Genomic DNA, 6,000 nt, shown 5'->3' on the forward strand with positions numbered 1-6,000 from the left:
CGGCATGAATTCGGAACAGGGAACCATAGAACACAGTCATCAACTCAGAACCCATACTTCAGAACCAACGGTCACCAACAAGAACCGAACAATAGTCACCAACAGAACAAGTCACCATCAGTATCTGTAAATGATTCTTTCCCGCCCCACTCGCGGGTGTAGTCTAGGTCAGGGTAAGGTCAAGAGAAATGCAGGATAAACAATCCTTTCAAGAATATCATCATATGCACACCAGATGTATGCAACGATAATACCCTATCAGAATCTGAACTGCTCCTGATACCATGTTCCGCTAAGTGGCGCCATACCACCCGCTTCCCATGAATCACTCTATTCTTAGGTGTCCTAAAGTTCACTCGTAGCCTGTGTATTGGGCCTTTTACCTCTCATAGAACATCCCACCCAACAGTGAAACAGATACACAACCAGCACAGTATGCATGAAACAGTAAAGCGCACATAGGATGCAATGCAAGCAGATAAGTATGCAAAGTAATAAATAAATAACACACAATAGACAATAAACAAACAAAAGCTAGGAGAGGCCCACTAGGGAAAATATGTCCCCAGCAGAGTCGCCAGCTGTCGCAACCTGAAAAAAGGAGATGCGAAAAAACAACCGGCGAGAAAGAAATGACAGAAGAGTCGCCACCGTGCGTTATTTATCCCAAAGGAGGGAAAGGAAACGCTTGAAGTAAACCTGGAAAAAGGAAAGGAAAAGACAAGGTCTCGCAACCAAATCTCGGGTTCGGGAGCCGATTATGCGAAGGGAAGGTATTAGCACCCCTACGCAACCGTAGTACTCTACGGGATCCACTTTTGTTGTTCTTGTCTAAAGGGTGTGTGTTTATCTAATGTACTATTTACTAAAAGAGGGTTAAAAGAAAATGACTCGCACGGATGTCGCATCCACTGTATACGTATCTCATCTGAATATGAGAATCAGAGTCTTCGTAGCTCGGCTACCTATGGGTTAAAGAGGAGTGTGCTCGCTAAGACATCGCGTCTTATGCCTATGTATCTCATCTGGAATGAGAATCAGAGCAAGCCGTAGTTCGGCTAACTACGGGTTAAGGGTTGTGTTTTGGGGTGAACGACGTTACTACGCAATCTACCAGATGCTCGACCTTTGGAGACTTACTCGCCTGTAGTAGAAGGAGTTAACGTGTTCTTAGGAGAAGAAAAATAAATAAGTTGTTGGTGTTTTAGGGATGCTTATGCAAAAGGCAGTCCTAGACGAAGGAACCGCGCTACCTTAATGAACATGCAAACAGGAGACTATACGAAGCCTAGCAAACTGATGGGGGTACGATCACAAAACAAACATGCATAAAGTAAACATGCCAACAAGGGGGCTCAAACATACAGAGGTAGGGCTTTAGTCAAGATGGGTCATATCAACCTCGACAAACAAGCCATGGGAAGGTAATCAAACGGGCTCTTAACTACTGACATTGACCGTCAGGGTGAGCAGATCAAAAGGGTAATTAGGATAAGACCTTATAGCTCTTAACCCTGGACAAGGTGAGCTCATGACAAGGCGTGGGGGTTCAGAAAGGTGGAACCCTCTCCACTGACTGACCGGACAAAAGATCTTGGGCTTTTGTTCTGAAGCATCGACACGTAGTGTGATCTTAAAGAACGGCGCACTGAATAACGGGGGATTGATTACTAATCCCTTTTATCCGTCAATTGCCTCTCCGTGGAGGTCTTTAGCACTGATGCCTCTTTTGGAGGTCTTTAGGCACAAAAGTAAACACACAAAGACATTGCCTCCTATCGAGGTCTTCCAGCTAAGAAAGCAGTAAAATGCGGGAAAAATGTAAAGGGATCGAGAGGTTTACCGCACGGATAAAGATCTGAAGTAACATCAAATAAAGAAAACAAGAAACCCAGAGATCCTCCCAAGCTAACACCATCAAAGAAAGCCAGTCAGTACAGGTAATCGGAATAAACCTTCAGGTGGTATCCCACAAATAAAAGGGAACACCAAGCAAGCTATCCCTGCAAGAGTCATGTGAGCCCTCACAAAAACTCAACAAACAGGTTAGAGTAATAGGAGAAAACAATGCCATGACAAACACAAAACAGATTAGAGCAAACAGAAAAACAACTACTGCCACGCTCGCTACTGCCTCGCCTAGCGAAGGCTTAGCGAAGCGGCTAGAGAACGCCTGCGGGTTTTGGGTTCTTCATTGATAACAGTCCGATCTCGGCAACCCAAACCCTATGGTATCCATGAGAAACGAAATGATTAAACATTCACGGTATTGTCTTATACATTCATGCACATCTAAACCCGTGGGCAAAACCTCACGATAATACCTCATACATTCAGAGCATTCAAATTGAAAGCATAGAGTAATGAGAATAGGGCAAATATGAATGGAGAGATCGATTGAAATCGAGTGGCACGGCTGGGTTTGCAAAGTAATGTTAGGGTTTGCGTGAGATGGAGGTGAAAAAGTGTGTGAGTCAGAGTGAACTTTTTAGAGTTGTCTAGAGGTTGCCGCAGATTAGTTCGTAGGTCTCCGGAGGCTGCTCTGAATTTTGTCAGTACTGTTCTTTCTCTCTCTCTGATAATAGGAATAGCATAGAATGGGGTTTGGCTCAATGAAACTCTGAATTTATAACTTGACTTTGTGGGCTCAAAATGAAGGCAACTCAAGCCCAAAACTTTCTGTTGTATTCTGAAAATGTGTGGGCTTCGCCTAGCGAGCATGACACTTCCTTTCGCTAAGCGAACCATTCTGCTCGCCTAGCGAGCATGACAGCTCAGGGACAGATTTTGGCTCCTTCAAGATTAGCGTTCTGAAAGATGAACAGACCCCATTTGAACCTGTTGGAAGTAACTCAAGTTTTTCCCTTGTGTTGACTGATCACCTGGATGGAACCTACAAAGTGCTTTGGATGATGTTCAAGCTTCTTGGATCTCATCCTGATTGACACGATGAAATGCAATATGAAATGTTAAATGACCTAAAAATGAATGCATGAATAAGGAGGGAAAATTTTGGGGTGTTACACGTACAAAGATTGGCATGAGATGCTGCCATTTGCTTTGCATGGATATCGTACATCTGCCCGCACTTCAACAGGGGAAACCCCTTTCTCTCTTGTTTACGGCATGGAGGTTGTACTCCCAGTAGAGGTGGAGATCCCATCAATGAGAGTCTTGATGGAAGCCAAGTTGACTGATGCTGAATGGATTCAGAGTCGTTATGACCAACTGAATTTGATCGAAGAGAAGAGATTGATTGTCGTGTGCCATGGTCAATTATACCAGCAAAGGATGAAGAAAGCCTTTGATAAGAAGGTCAAGCCTCGTGTGTTCCGAGAGGGTGACCTTGTGCTCAAGAAAGTCTTGTCTTTCGCGCCCGATTCTAGGGGCAAGTGGACTCCAAACTATAAAGGTCCATATGTTGTCAAGAGAGCCTTTTCAGGCGGTGCTTTGATACTTACAACTATGGATGGGGAGGACTTCACTCTTCCTGTGAATTCAGATGCAGTCAAGAAATACTTCGCCTAAAAATAAAAACAGAATAGCTCGCTAAGTTGAAAACCCGAAAGGGCGACTTAGGCAAAAATGAGCGTCTCGGTGGATTGAAAACCCGAAAGGGCGATCCAGGCAAAAGTTAGAGACATAAAAAATGAATATGTATCCCGCTAGACTGTGTACCTCACCCTGGGGCAATCTAGGAAAAAATTAGGGATTTGGCAAGTAACTGGATCCTGACAAGACTGCGTTCTACAAACTGTCATCCGTCCGAGATTCTCGCTCAGTCATCATCAACCGAAGCTTCAAATACATCGGATTCAGAATTGGTGGAGAAATGGTCATTATGTTCAATGTAGCCTTTTTCCAATATATATCACCAATTTCAAATTTGTAAAGATCTATGGAGTCTTGCCATTTGCATACTACCATTCCATCAAATGAATTTGAGCCTTTATCCAATTATTTACACTCTTATTTGTTCCTATTCAACAAATGTTTTGCATGTTTTAATTGAGGAATATCAGTGTTTTTAAACAAAACAAACTTTTCATAACTTGTTTTTAAACAAAGTGAACATTCACAATGACGAAAGGATATCGGGATGTCTTCAGTTCTCTCCCGAGGACGGTACGATTCTCAACAGGGTAGGACATTTGTTCATATTCCTGGCGTGTTTATATCCTTTTCCTCTGGAGCCTTCTGTGTTTTTCCTCCCGATCAGAGTGTTTGGTAAAGGCATTTCAGCCTCCCTCCTCCTCAACAGGTGTGAGCTCTTGGTTTGGATGACCCTTGGAAGCTTCTAATTGGTGGTTGTATCCACGCGAAGATCCATCACCCCTTTGATAATTTCCTCAGCGGAGTGGCTTCCCCAGCGAAACTTATCTGAGTCGTGATCCTGTTCCCAGTTGGATTGGTTGTTGTTCATTCCCCTGCAGAGATCTTTGTTCCTGATCCCCGACAGATAGGGTGTTCTCCTTTGAGCCTGGCTTTCTCTCTTGAGATGTAGTACCAAATGTTTATTCAATCGATCAATGGACCTGTTTGTGTTAGAAATGTCTGTTTGTCAGCATTCATCATACATAAACCATACATATATGCATAGTTTTAACATTCTGATATTTTGACGCATCCTTTGCCATATATCTTTGTTTGATATCTTCTGCTAGACGATAATATATTTCCCAAGCAGATGGTTTGCGTCTGATCTCTCCATGAAGAGTCAGCTCTATAAGCAGAAAATGTTTATCCTTTCTTCCATATTCCCCACCGAGTTATGTCCTCGTGGATGATGGTTGTTTCTGTTTCCTTCCAACATGTATATTGGGATGGAACCCCCCCATTGAGTTATATCCTCATAGGGATGCGTCTTGTTTCATTATGCATCTCTAGTTTGTTCCTAGATTTGGCTTTCGGAGATTATCCTTTATTTATCCCCCTTGGCAGAGTTAACCTTTTGTTCATCCTAACCGATAACGATTACTTTTCCGTGGTTTCCTACCCAAAATTTGGTAGGTGTAATCCCCTCCTTGACGGTTATCATTATCCAATATTTGGTATTGATAGTCCTTCACCCCTTTTGAGTATATCTCCCGGATTATTGCCTGTGTCAATGTATCCCAGGCAAGTCATCTTTCATTTGCCGTTTGTCGGTAATGATCGTGTCTCCCCTCGATTGGTCATTATTTTATACCTGGTTTTCGGTATCCCTGTGTCCTTTCTTTTCGGTCGATTTATCCTTTATTAACCCAGTAACCAGTTGAGGATAATCTTCCATGCGAGTATGTTATCTATGTTCTGACGGTAATAGATAATATATGTCATGTGCTCTTCTGTCGAAGTCTTTGTTCTTCCCCAGTCGAGTAAGATTCGTATCCCCTTTGCGGAGTCGAATGCCCATCATGTAGTTGAGTTTGCTGTTAGCCCTCTTTTGGATGATGAGTGTCTTGGGAATATTCCCCAATTCATGCCCTGGTCGGTCACCTACTATATGCCCAGTAACCGGTATCCCTGGTGTTCCTTCCCCTCTGCTCCCTATTATGACTTTTGGTCCCCCTATGGAGTCAGTTTTTCCTGAGTTGAAATATACCTTTTTAGGTTTTCCTCAAATGAATTCGGATGTTTAATATCTCTCACCTTTATACTGGTCTTAGATATTCATTCTCCCCGAGCATGTTGTTCTTTCACCCTTATACCGGTGTTCGGATCATATGTCTCTTTGAGCTTATTACCCAGTAACCGGTAATACCTCGTCCTGTTGCTTCCCCCTAGAGGAATCCTGTTTGGATGTCTCCCCAATGAGGTCCGTTAGTGGATTCTCCCCTATCTGAGTCCGGATTTTTATCCGATGTGTCCTGGGTGGATAATTCCGTTGTATTGGCATATTCCCCAATACATGCTCCTTTGAGTCAGCTCGGGTCTCTCCATTGATTTATTCTTTTGGATTTCTGCTCCTTAAGCTTTGAGTCGTGCCCTGCTCACACAATTTATCCCCTTTCTATCCCC

This window comes from Lathyrus oleraceus, chromosome 5 (assembly GCF_024323335.1).
Source record: "Lathyrus oleraceus cultivar Zhongwan6 chromosome 5, CAAS_Psat_ZW6_1.0, whole genome shotgun sequence".
NCBI lineage: Eukaryota > Viridiplantae > Streptophyta > Magnoliopsida > Fabales > Fabaceae > Lathyrus > Lathyrus oleraceus.